Source organism: Orycteropus afer, unplaced genomic scaffold (assembly GCF_000298275.1).
Source record: "Orycteropus afer afer isolate SDZICR_OR568_19922 unplaced genomic scaffold, OryAfe1.0 scaffold00259, whole genome shotgun sequence".
NCBI lineage: Eukaryota > Metazoa > Chordata > Mammalia > Tubulidentata > Orycteropodidae > Orycteropus > Orycteropus afer.
In genome coordinates, this window is record NW_006921846.1 from 614,069 (window position 1) to 627,822 (window position 13,754).

Genomic DNA, 13,754 nt, shown 5'->3' on the forward strand with positions numbered 1-13,754 from the left:
TCTTTCAGCTTAAGAAATGCCAAGCATATTCTTCTCTTTTGGTTTTCTAACTCCAGGTCTTTGCACATTTCATTATAGTAATTGGCTTTGTCTGCTGAAGCTGCTCTTTGAAATCTTTTGTTCAGCTCTTTTATCTTGTCATTTCTTCCATTTGCTTTAGCTACTCTCCGCTCAAGGGCAAGGTTCAGAGTCTCTTCTGTCATCCATTTTGGTCTACTCTTCTTTTCTTGTCTTTTTAGTGACCTCTTGCTTTCCTCATGTATGATGTTCTTGATGTCATCCCACAATTCTTCTAGTTTTTGGTTATTGGTGTTCAATGCATTGAATCTATTCTTTAGATGGTCTCTAAATTCTAAATTATCTAACAAAAAGTATTTAATTATCCAATTATATTTCTACATTTTCTATTGCAAGAATATGTAAATGCACACACACACACAAAAGTAAAAATATACAATGAAATCCCATGTATCCATTATCTAGATTCAATAATTATCTAGATAAACAATATTTATTAATTTATCATACCATGAGAACTGGCATTCCTCCTACTCTGAAAAGTTAGGAAATATTATGTTCACAGATTCATAAAGAATCCAGGTAAGGCTGAAACAAATCTAAAAACTTTCACCTAACATGCTCTTTGTATGCAAGGAAGCCAAGGTCCTGAAAAGTGATACAGCCTGATTTAGTTAGTTAGTGCATAGTCATTTATTTATTTATTTATTGGTTTCTTTTTAATTAGTTAATCTATGTAAGAATCCATTTCCACTATATCACACTGCCATTTAATATTACCAAAACCAAACCAAACTCACTGCCATCAAGTCAGACCCGACTCATAGCAACCCCTCCTTGTGTTTATGAGGCAGTATCACTACAGAAGTAGATTGCCCTATCTTTGTTCCAAGGAGTGGCTGGTGGGTTTAAACCGCCAGCTTTCTGGTTAGCAGTCAAGTGCCTTAAGCATTACGCTACCAGAGCTCCCATTTAGTATTAAGTACTTTTTAATTTATTTAAGTCCTTTGAAAATAATTCATGAAGTATAATAAAATCCTCTTTCTCCATAAACAAAATAAAACAGACCATTCTAATCTCCAGCATTACCAGATACGTCTTTTCTATCTAAATGTTTTCCAAGAATAGAAATTACAACCATTTTCCATTTATCCCCTTAACATCTAAAATGTATTATAAAATCATCAATCCTTCAATCCAAAGAGTTCAGAGAAACAATCATACAGAACTTTACCATGACATTGTGATCTGTCCTGGTTTTTCCCTTGATAATGCTTGAGACCAGAACAAACACAAAATGAACTTGTTAATGAACTACTAATAAGAAGCCAGAGTGTACACTTATGGCTTGCATTAAGTGATAATAAAATTAGAAAGTCAAGTTCCAGCTGAAGATTGGACGATTAGCAGAAAATTCCTAACAGATAATGCACACCATCATTTCAGGAAAAATAAAAATCAACAATCATTTTCTCAAGTTGTCATGCTTTTAATAAAATGTGGGCTTTAAAATGCTTAAATGAGTTACTATACAGGTTTTCCAAACCATTTAATCTATGAATCTTTGCATTTAATTTAGAAGAAAACCACACATTTTTATGGATATATTCATTAGATATTCACATGGACTTTAAAATGGTTGTTTTGCCTGAAAAGAAGACAGCTGGGTCTTTCACACTAATATTGAGATGATTCTCTGAACTATTATAGATTGGCAGCATAGCTCTAAAGAACTGTTTCATTTATTTATTTCAGATTATGACCTTCGCTCTCTAGGTTTCTACCATTTTGTGATTCATTCATTCAGGCTGGCAGGCAGTCATTTATTCAATAGTTATAGAGGTCTGCACCAGATAATTGGCATACAGCAGTGAATAGGCTCCTTGAGCTTATATTCCAATACTGGTGATAAACCCATTGCCGTGGAGTCGGATCCGACTCACAGCGACCCCTCCTTAGGTTTCCGAGGCAGTATCACTACGGAATTAGATTGCCCAGCCTTCCTTCCAAGGAGTGGCTGGTGGGTTTGAACCTCCAGCCTTCTGGTTAGCAGTCAAATGCCTTAAGCACTATGCCACCAGAGCTCCTAATAGTTATGATAGACCATAAACAGATAAACAGGTGAAAAAATGCTGTTGTTTTTAGCTGCCATCAAGTTGGTCCCTGCAACCTCATGGAGAATGGAACAAAATACTGTCTTGGTCCTGCAACATTCCCACGATCAGTTATGACTTGGACAGCTGTACTCAATAGGGTTTCCATTGCCTGCTTGAGATAGCCAGGCCTTTCTTTCCACTCTGTTTTGGTCTGGAAGCTCCACTGAAACCTGTTCAACATGACAGCAACACTAAACCTCCACTTAAGATAAACATTATGAAGAGAAATAAAGCAATGTAGAGGCTGGACAAGGAGCTCTGGTGGCCTAGTGGATAAGGCACTTGGCTGGTAAGCAGAACAGAAGGTCAATGGTTCAAACCCACCAGCTACTCTGCAGAAGGAAGATGGGGCAATCTACTTCTGTAAAGATTTACAGCTTCAGAAACCCAATGAGTGTTGCCAAGAGTTGGCATCAACTCAATGGCAGTGAGTTTGAGTTTTAGAGGCTGGACATTGAGTAGTGAAGTGAGGAAAGAGGGCTATTTTAGAAAGGGTGATCAGGAAAGGCCTCTCTGAGGAAAAACCGGAAGGAAAGGAGGGAGGAGTTATGAGGGTAACAGTTTTAGGCAGATGGAACACCAAGTACATTACCCTAAGGAGGGATTGTGACTGACGAGTTGCAGCAAGTGTTACTGGAGCAGAGTAAGCAAGGAGGAAATTAGGAGGAAGAGAGATCAGAGGGCCAGAGGGGCAGTTTGTGTGCTGCCTTGCAGACCACTGTAAAGGCTGAGGCTTTGACTCTGAGTGAGAAAGGCGGCCATTAGAATGTTTTGATCAGAAGAATGAATGTTCTAAAGATCACTCTGGCAGCTGTAGAGACGATAGACTGGATAGGTGCTAAATGGAAGCAAGGAAATGATTTAGGAAGTTCCTGCAATTATCTAGTCAAGAGATGGTGATGAAAAGTGCCATAGTCTTTTTTGAACATACTTTGAAGGTAGGGCTGGTGCGATTTTCTGAAGGATTAGGTGTGGGGTATGAAAGACAGAGGGGAATCAAGAATTATACCTGGACAGTTTTCTTTGCCTCTCTAGTGACGTGACAACATTACAATATAAAACTTTCTTAACACCTCATCCTCCTCTTATTCTCTTCAAATTTGAAGACTAAGTAAAAAGTGTTTCTGCTAATGTGATAACTAAAGAGCAATAACTGAAAATTTCCCTGAAGAAAAAACTGTTCAAAGATTTTAATCTCATGACTCAAAAGAGACCTTTAAAAAACTCTCTTTCCTTCCTGTGTCCCCAAATTGCTGTGCTGCTTTGCCTTTACTGCTAGTTTAAGCTCAACTTTTTGGTGGTGGTGCTGTCATTATGTGCCATCAAGTTGACCCTGACCCATAGTGACCCTGTGTCCAACAGAACAAAACACTGCCCAGTCCTGTGCCGTCCTCAGTATCATTGCTGTGTTTGAGCCCATTGTTCCAGCCACCACGTTAATCCATCTCATTGAGGGTCTTCCTCTTTTTTCTGATTCTCTCCTTTACCAAACATGATGTCTTTTTCCAGGGACTGGTCCTTTCTGATAACATGACTGAAGTACGTGAGATGAAGTGTCTCCATCCTTGCTTCTAAGGAGCACTGTGGTTGTACTTTTTCCAAGACAAATTTATTCATTCTTCTAGCAGCCAATGGTATATTCAATATTCTTTGCCAACACCATAAACGAAATTCTTGATGACTTCAACACTTTCTCCTTTTATCATGATGTTTTTTAATTGATCTACTTGTCAGCATTTTTTTTTTCTTTATGTTGAGGTGTAATCTAAAATTGGATAGATTTCCCCTAATCCTTGTGTACTGTGCTTAAATGTTGAGAGCAAAGCTGCATACTTTTTTCCTTGGTTCTGAGCTGCTCTATAGCATATATATGTGGTCCACATTCAAAAGACACAGAGTAGCTGAGAGAAATATGAATATACATATTAATTTAAACCGGTTTCATATCTTAGTATAAGGACCAAGAGGATGAAATCTGGAGCTAGACAGTTTGAGTTTGAATCCTAGTTCCACTATTTACCAGCTCTATGACCCTGGGAGGGAGCTCTCGTGGCATAGGGCCTAAGGCAGTTGACTGCTAACCAGAAGGCTGGTGGTTCAAACCCATCAGCCACTCCTTGGAAGGAAGACTGGGCAATCTACTTCTGTAGTGACACCACCTTGGAAATCCAAGGAGGGATTGCTATGAGTCAAATCAACTCGACGGCAGTGAGTTGAGAGTTGAGTTGAGTATGACCCTGGAAAATGTAGTAGATATGTTGTGTCTCATTTTCCTTATCTTTAAGATAGGGATAATAATACCACTTATATCACAAGGTGGCTCAAATGGTTAATCACTCGGCTACTAAAGAAAAAGATTGGCTGCTCGAATCCACCCAGAGGCACCTTGCAAGAAAGACCTGGAAAACTTCTTCCAAAAGGTCAGAGATATTGAAAACTCTGGAGCACAGTTCTACTCTTAACACATGGGGTTGCCATAAGTTGAAAACTACTACACAGCAACTGGTTTACTGGCATAGGGCTGTAATGAGAATTAAACAAGTTGATATTTGTAAAACACCAACTATGTGAGTGGCCTATAAGCCTACGTGTGAATAACTGTCACCATGTGATGTGCTGGAGTTTTTGATCAGGAGGATGGTGGGATGGTAAATAAAATAGAGCTCCACCTGTCCAATAACTTGACGAGGTTACAAGTGTCAATACTGGCTTAACTCATTTGTGACTAGCTCACAGAGAAGGAATTCTTTTCTCCAAAAAAGCCATTGATATTCACATAAAATAGTCAAGAGGACTATATGAGGAAGGAAGAAGTTATGTGTTATCCTTTCACATTTACACATTTGCACAACATAACTAATTCTCTTCTTGAATATTTTGCAAGGTATGGAGACCAGAACTGATGCATTTTGGTGATAAAGAAAATGTATGAATAGATGGAAATTTACATAAATGAAATAATGAACCTTGGAACAGAGGCAAAATATCAAAGGAAGGGAAATGGGAAAGCAAGAAAGTTAAGCCACCAGAAACCTCATCCATTTACTCTAACCGTTTAACAGAAGTCTCTCAAGTTCAACTTTGACATAAAAAGAAAAAAAAAAAAAAAGGAAAAAAAAAATCCTCTCCTTTGGTGAAAGTAAGCAGGGTGTGTCTTGGGATACAATCTCCACAGATAACTGCAAGCTACCAAACATCACACAAAAATGACCAGATCCCCTCCCTGGTTTATAAATTCCATATGCCAGAGTGGTTTGCAGAATATCAGAAATCCAGAAAATAGAATAAGGGATTCTCAAGAAATCAGTGTAGAAAACCAGCTGTCATTTCCACTTCTTCCTAAATTAATGTGTGAAAAGAATATCCTACAAATCCTTCAAGTAAAATTGGTCACTCATGAAAACCTGATTTGTGAGATTTCTTAAGCTATTTACAGAGACTTAAATATCCATTGCATCCTTTAGCAAGTATGAAAATGTCTTTTTTTTTTTTTCCTGAATGACTGTGGTAAGGTGGCCATATGTAATTATCTTATTCAGAAGCCTTTACAAAGGCCTCAGTCATGCCCACAAGTGAGTTAAGTACTGCAAAAAATATAGATGGATATGAAATGTCTGTCTCTGAGAAGTAGACGAATGCCAGAAACAATAAGGCATCAAGACAGGAGAGTATGGAATCAAGGGCTAAGTTGTTGAGGACAGATTCTAAGGGCATTGAGAAGAGGAAAAGGAGGAAGAGTACATACTACTCTCCTGAGCTCCAGACCATTATATCAAATTACTTAAGGGAAAAATTTCACCTGAATGTCTCGCAAGCAAATCAAACTCAAGACATCCAAACCTGAGTTTATCATCTTCTTCCACCACCCAGAACTGGTCCTCCTCCTGGGTCCTGTATTTCAGTGAACAGCACCACTACATAGTTGCTTAAGCCAGAACCCTAAAAGAATCCTTGTCCTCTCCCTTCCCCTCACCCATCACAACCAGTCCAACATGATGTCCTGTCAATAAACCAAAGCCAAACTCAATCCAATGTCATCAAGTCAATTCTGACTCATAGCTACTTTGTCTTATCAATGTTGTTGTTGCTGTTATTTGCCATCGAGTCAGACCCGACTCATAGCGACCCCTCCTTGGGTTTCCAAGGCAGTATCACTACTGAAGTAGATTGTCCTGTCTTCTTTCTGAGGAGTGGTTGGTGGTTTTGAACCGCCAGCCTTCTGGTTAGCAGTCAAATGCCTTAGGCACTATGCTACCAGAGCTCCCATTGTCCTATCAATAGTAATTGCTAAATATCTCTTGAGCCTCTTCACCTCTCTATTCCCACCACCACTGCCCTTATAAAGAATCATCACTTTCTCCACGATGCTTCAGAACCAGGCTACCTGCCATCATGCTTACCCTCCTCCCACCCACTTTCCATTAGTAACCAACAACATCAAAAAGCAAATTGGACTGGCTCATACTTCCACTTACAGCACATTCAACTGCTCTTCAATTTCTACAAGACAGATTTCATGGCATAGAAGGCACCTCATGATTTGCCCTCTGCTTCTTTACCCAGGATCCCTTCACCTCTTGATAAAGTCATACTAAATACTTTGCATTTCCCCAAATAGTCTATAGTTTTATTATGCTTTGTTTCCTTTGTTCTGGAAGCTTCCTCAAATTGTAGGATGGCAAACATGTTACAGAAAAAAACAGGAAGTATTTTCAGTAATGTATGGAGAAAATAATAAGATCCTTCTCTTGTTTATTCCTATTTACCATTCAAGACTCCACTCAGACATCATCCCTTTTCTGGAACCCATAGTCTGAGTTTTCATAGTGCCACAATGCTTTCCTCTATCATAGTATTTAGAACACTATATCATAATTGTGTGCTTATCTCTTGACCTTCTTGTACTGGACTGTGAACTTCTTAAGGGTAAAAAAAAACAAAAAGCAAACTCACTACCATTGAGTGGATTCTGACTCGTAGCAACCCTCATTGGGTTTCCAAGGCTGTAAATCTTTACAGCAGTAGATGACCTCATCTTCCTCCCTGAGAGCAGCTGGTGGTGGCTTTGAACCACTAACCTTCTGGTTAGCAGCCAAAGCCTTACCCACTATGCCACCAGCCCTCCTTTCTTGAGGGTAGGAGATACATATTTTTATCCATCTTTGAGTTCTTTGAATCTAGTACAGAATGCCTATCTGGAGAAGACAGAGAGCATGTGTAGGAGAGAGAAAAAAATATAAGGAAGAGAAAGAAGGAAGGAGGGAGGAGAAGGGATGAGGAAAGTCTAGAGTTGTCTGGGAAGGCAGAACTTGTGATGGGTCCAGAAAACATGTTTTTTCTTCAGGACAAGAAAGGTAGCTTGGTGATGTGTAAATTGGAGTTATCTGCTTTTCCTTCATTTAAAGTATCAGTGATATTGGCCTTCCACATTGCTCTAGGCTTTCATAGTGCCACACTACTTTATAATTTTTTGCTTTGTCTCCCAACAACTTGACAATGCAGACAGGCTCTCTAATTCTAAGCTACATAGATATTGCTTACTATGGAAAGCTCAGTGAAGGATTCAATAACTGTGAGCATCCTTTTTTAATAAGGTTTGATAGGTTTTGTTGTGACCAATATATGCCACGCTTACTTTCTTATGATAAGGCAAATTCCCAAGATACCAACCATTTGTTTCTATTTGCATCCATGGTAAATAGGTATCTCTCACTTTTCCTCTTCTTGCCTTATTCTAGAAGAGTTCCAAAAGAACAAGGACCTCACTAAAGCCATCCAAAATATTTTCTATAGGAGTCTACTTCTGCCAAGTTACCCTTCCTGCATCCCCGTTCTTTAAGGAACTTACTCTTCTAAATCATTTCTCACTTTCATATGACTGTCACACTTTTATGGACCAACAGATTCCTAGCCCTATCAGATATGCACACACTTGTGACACCTCACCAGACTAATAACCACCAAAATGGAGCAAGACATAATGGGATGTACTATAAAGAGTTATAGACGGTGAGTTACAGGACCTGAGCTTGGGCTCTGATTTGACGCCTGTGACCTTGGATACACACTTCCTTTCCTCAGGACATCAGTTTCGTCAACAGGATGGCACAAACAATTAAGCACTCAACTACTTCTTCTCAGAGCTGGCCCTGACTGAGGGCAGTTTCATCTCGGGGGAGCTGTGGAGACCTCCTCCCCACCCTGAAGGGCTCCCCAGGCCAGGGCAGCTCCCTCCTGCCGGCAAATCCCCCAGCCTCATAGGCCTCTGGGATCTGATATCTCTGATATCATAGGGTGAGGCACAAGCAAGCCCCTGGGAGGGTAGTTACTGCTGAGGAGCTGCAGTAGTGATCAAGACGATGAGAAACTGCTATGCCAGCTGAATGCCCTACTGGAACAGGAGTCTAGATGTCAGTCAAAGGTCTTTGGCTTGAGACTAATTGAGGCTGCTCAGGATAATGGACTCAGAATGACTGCAAGGCTAAGGGACTTTGAAGTAAAAGATCCTAGTCTAACTCAGTTCTTTGACTTTAAAATGGAAACATTTTCTCTAGCTGTGAGTTTATTGGACAGGTTTCTGCCCAAAATGAAGGTACAGCCAAAGCACCTTGCATGTGTTGGCCAGAGCTGCTTTTATTTGGCTGCAAAACTGATAGGAGAGGAATGTCCTATTGCCAATGACTTGATCCAAATAAGCCAGTATAGGTTCACGGTTTCAGACTTGATGAGAATGGAAAAGATTGCATTGGAGAAAGTGGTTGGAAAGTCAAAACTACCACTGCCTTTCAGTTTCTGCAACTCTATTATTCACTCATTCAAGAGAACTTGCCATTTGAAAGGAGAAACAGCCTTAATTTTGAAAGACTGGAAGGTCAACCTAAGGCATGCCGCTGCAGGATCATATTTTAAAGCAAAGCCTTCTGTATTGGCATTATCTATGATTGCATTGGAGATCCAAGCACAGAAGCGTGTACAATCAACAGAAGGAGCAGAAAGTCTTCAGAAACATTCCCAGATAGGTGGCAGAGATTTGACCTTCTGGCAAGAGCTCATATCCAAGTGCTTAACTGAATATTCATCAAACAAGTGCTCCAAACGGAATGTCCAAAAGTTGAAATGGATTGTTTCTGGGCAGACAGCAAGGCAACTGAACCATAGTTAGTACAAGATTACCCACCTTCCAACAATTCCTGAAACGGTTCCTTAATTGAATTATTAAAGCAACAAAAACTCTTCTCCAAAGCCTTTCTCTACAACCCTGAGCTATGGAGTCCATACCATTATAATGGATTCAAGCAGGGAATCCATTCAAAATGTCACATCTAGATTAGCATTGGTGTTCTCAGACTTGGGAAAATTGCCTGCTTAACATTATGCTATAGTGGAATTATAGTTAGATTCGAGTTCATCTGGAGGCATACAAACCAAAGCTAAGAACATAAATGTGAAACTTTAATAAGCCTGGGAAGGTAAACTGTGAATCTTCGTTTCTAACACTGATCTAAATTTCTATATTGGATCAGTATATTTGTGTGATACTGAAATGGTAACCTACTAAATTTAAACTACATCCTCTTAAATTATGAGGCTTACATCAAAATCAACATTTTACACATGCACTTACAAGACATAACAAGGATTACTATTCTAGGCAGTGCAAATGGTTTCTTGGCACCTATAATGCAAACAACACGTAATCCAGTTAATGTGGACTTCATTGCTACCTGGCAATTACATTTACACTTGGGGGCATTTTATATAAAGCAAAAATATTTTAAGCTGGTAAGTTTGACATACTCATTAAGTTATCTTTGATATTAGTTTTAGAAATCAGAAGATATTTGTATCCATGATAAAAACATTTTTATAGAGAATCTACTGCTTCAATATAGTCCCATTGAGAAAATTAATTTCTCTTGTATTAGTAACTCAATAAATCATCCCTGAAAACTTGCCTTACCCCATTACAGCAAGTTCAGGTTAGATTTAACACTCTAGAAGTTTTTAGTAAGGATTGTTTTGTAAAACTGCCATTGCCTTTAATTTGGAATTTTCTTTAAAAGGAAAAGAGTATACTTTTATTAAATGCCCATACTGTGCCAAAATAAAGTCTTAAAAAAAGTAAGTAGGACCTTAATAATTACAATAAGGTAGGAAGCTAAGGTAGTGTTTTGGATTTTCCATGCAAGTCAGTGAATGTAAGATCTACATTAAAATGTAAACTGTTTCTCAGTGCATTGTGTGGCCTAACACCATCCAGAATGGTTACAGCCAATTCAGATTTACTTTAGACATCATGTTATAGATAAATATTCACTGAAAAATAAACCAAAGAACCACAATATATCTTACATTTAACTTTTGTAACCTGCTTTCTGGATAACTTTTCAGTTTTCCCAAATGGCTGATACATTTCAATATTTTGAATACATCAGTGTTAATTCTGAGTTGGCAGAGGTAATCTAACAAATTACCATTATGTTTTGGTATTAAGGATATACCTCTTAATAAAGTTACTGAAATGCCAAAAAAAAAGAAAAAAGAAAAAAAGCTGACTACTAGCTGACAGGTTGGTGGTTCAAACCCCCCCCCCAGTGGTGCCTGGGAAGTCAGGCCTGGCCCTCTGCTTCTGAAAGGGCACAACTTTGACCACCCTCTGGAGCACAGTTCTATTTTACCCACATGGGGTCTCCATGAGTCATTATAGTCAAGAACAACAAAATAGATCACCCTCAAAGTCATATTCAGCTCTCAAAAAATTCTTAAAATAAAATTTCCTTTACTAGAAATATATTTATGTTATACAATTTTATAATGAGCTTTAAGAAAATTAAGACTTACCTTTCCAAATGTGGTGAGATCCAGCCACTTCTTGTGAATTGTCTGTATAAGCTATATGGAAGAAGAGTAATATGGGTTAAAAACAAATGAGCTTATAGGAAAATAACTGTTAATCTGGTGGCCTCCCCATGATATGTGGGGAGAGAAAAGTATTCAAGTAATGACTAATTTCTTTTCAAAAATGCTTAAGGTAACAGAACTTATGTGGACTAGCATAGCTCACATTAATTTCCCTCCTTCTAAGAAGAATGGGAAATGCTAATACTATGATCACCAATGAAATAAGAATTACTGAAAAAGTAAAGAAACATATTGAGCATATTATTTAGATTGTCATGATATGACATTTAGAAATGAGAGGAGACTACTAGAGGTTATAATGATATAGATAGACATGTAGACAGATATAGATAGATAGATACAGATAGATATCACTTAATAAGTTCAAATGAAAACCATGCTAGTGCACTCCAGGCTATATAAGGGCAACATGATTCTAAAAGAGGTCATGTACCAGATTTAATATTACAGAAGAAACCTCCGGGTTGCTAGGTCTTGCTGTTACACTCAAAGCATCACAGACGGATGAGGTTCTCTCCTCTTTATAAACCTCTTACCAGAGAATATTCCAAAACTTTCCTTAGAAATCATTTCCAGTGTTTCACAATCAAGATTCTTTCTTAAGTCTGACCCAAATCTCCCATGGCCTATCTTAATTCTATTTAATTATCTAAGAATAAAGAGAATATTTATGACATCTGAGTGATTCATACATTTTAAAAGTATTGTAAAATTGTCCCTCAGACTGCTCTTCTTCTGGGTCAGTGAAAACAGTTTCTTCAACATTTCCCTCAGAGGCCACTCTTACATCCTGTGACCTGTCTTTTGTTTCTCTGGCTAAAAGACTCTAGTGAGGTCTGCCTGGATTTAACCTGTCTTTCTATGTTTGACAAGGAGCTCTGGTAGCATAGCGGGTAAGGCATTTTGGTTGTTAACCTGGAGGTCAGTGGTTCAAACCCACCAGCTTCTCTGTAGGAGGAAGATGAGGCAATCTACTTCCGTAAAGGATTACAGACTTGGAAACACAATGGGGTTCACTATGAGTCAGGATCGACTCAATGGCAGTGGGTCTGGTCTTTTCTTGGTTCTATGTTTTGCACCCTAACCTGAGGATTTTGAATTTTAGTAGGGTTTATAGAATGTGCTCCTTCCCTCAAGTTTTATTTCCTGGAATCATATTAAGCAATATTGCTCAGATTTCCCAAAATATAGCTGCATTACCACAGTGTGAAAACACACAAATTGAAAAGTCCTGACTTCAACTAACAAAAAGAAAATAATGGCAATGCCGTTCTAGCTTTGTGGTATCCTGTTCAGATGCCAAGAAATTCTTCAAGTGGTATTTCTCAGGAAACAAATGTTTAGACTCCTGGGAGGAAGCCAGAAAGTTAAAGTAATAATGTAGTTCTTGGCTTCCCAATTCTTATGTCACCAGAGAAATATTTTGGCTGGGGACTAGATACTAGTGCTCATCCCAGACCATTTCAGCTTGTGAAATTAGATTCTTTGGCAGATCACATAGTGCATCCCAAGGTGCATTTTTACAGTCTAATTATGTGATATATTTGAAATTTGAAGTTTGGGAATTTATGAAAGTCTTACCAATGTAAAAGCTGTCTTCCTATATATTACACAATAGCATGAGAATTAATCCGTTCCTAAGGCTTTGGGCTTGAATGAAACTCTCAGCAAAAGAAAGGACCGGTGCTTTCTGAATTTAACCCTGATGTGGCTTAAAATGGAGGTCAATTCTTCCCATGGGCAGAAAAGGCATCACCTTTGTAAGGAGATTTGAGGGACCCTAAAAGATGAGTCTGCTTCAGGAGTTGATCTACTTCCTTTGGGTTCTCCAATGTCTCCTCAATAAGACCTACCCTGTGGCCACTCTTCTTAAAACTGCAACCTGTTCCTTCCCCCTGCCCCCAGTTCCCCTACTATTTCTATCTTTTTATGAAATACGAATTACTTTCTAACATACAATATATTTATTTATGATGTTTGTTATTTATTGTCTGTCACTCCCTTCTGGACTGTACACTGTGCAGCAGGTACATATTTTTATCTATTTTATTCACTGATTAATCCTAATTACCTAAAACAGTGTCTGATATACATTCAATCCTTAATAAATATGTTCTAAACTAATGAATGAGTTAAGCAATCCCTATGAGGAATATCTATTACGCCAGCTTGGCACTATTATATAATATAGGAGTGAAGCAACACTCATAAGTTAAATCAATGAGAACAGAAATGACAGGTACAATTAGTTCACTTACAAATTAGTATTGTATGTTGATTTCATTTATTTATTTCAAAACATTTATTCAGGGCTTTACAAGTTTCACCTGATGGTCATTTATATAGATATATCTATTCATATAAGTGGCCACATATACATTATTTATAAATAGTTGGACAAGTAAAGGAACAAGTACAAAAAGCCAAAGGGGTAAAGGATGTGAATAGTAAAAGAAAAGTAAAAAATTAAATGGAGACAGCCACAGACTGGTCTGTAACATGGTAGGACAGCAAGTGGTATGTGGGAAGCTGAAGAGAAAGTATAAAAATGTTCAGGAGGAAAACAAAAACGAGCAGAGAGTGTATGTCAGAGCATAATAAGGAAATATCTCACCTGGATCCCTCATGAATCTCAAACTTGATAAGGTAGACTAGGCT

The 13,754-nt window shown here is 38.3% G+C and overlaps 1 pseudogene; it reads left to right on the top strand.

Annotated features, from left to right (window-relative positions):
• The window catches only part of LOC103204772, a 21,762-nt pseudogene extending 11,891 nt beyond the window's left edge, over positions 1–9,871 (top strand).
• Positions 9,872–13,754: the final 3,883 nt, after the last annotated feature.